Below are 519 nucleotides of genomic sequence, written 5' to 3' on the forward strand. Positions count from 1 at the left end.
TCCCTCCAGATGGAGCAGGCAGAGCAGAGATAAATAGCTGGTTGTCTGTTCTTCCTACCCTCAAGTGCCAAGAAGGTCCAGGCCCTCGTGGACTCCAGCCAAGGAAATCCCAAGAGCGCTCGGGAAACTGCTTGGCTGCTAAGTGGACACTTTCCAAGGGCTCTGTCCCACTCTAAGCCCTTCAGAAAATGAGGACACCAGCTGTCCCCTGCCTCAGTCAAGCAGGAAGTTTCTTTTCATGTCACTCGGCCATCTTGCTACCTAGCAGGGTGTCACAGCCCAAATGCCAGTTGTCCCAAGATGGGGAAGTCAACTTGACAGACGGAAGATAGGTTTGTGTTATGTGAAGGGAAACCACTTTTGTTTAGGCTCCCAGTGTGCGTGACGGACACGAGGCTTGATTACAAGGTGATGAACTGTGGAGGGAATGTGCCACCCAGCTGGAAAACAATGATGGTTTGTTTCTGTTTCTTTTCCTGCATCTGAGAATGGACCAGGATGGGTGGCCGTGTACAGGCA

Source organism: Trichechus manatus, unplaced genomic scaffold (assembly GCF_000243295.1).
Source record: "Trichechus manatus latirostris isolate Lorelei unplaced genomic scaffold, TriManLat1.0 scaffold00090, whole genome shotgun sequence".
Classification (NCBI taxonomy): domain Eukaryota; kingdom Metazoa; phylum Chordata; class Mammalia; order Sirenia; family Trichechidae; genus Trichechus; species Trichechus manatus.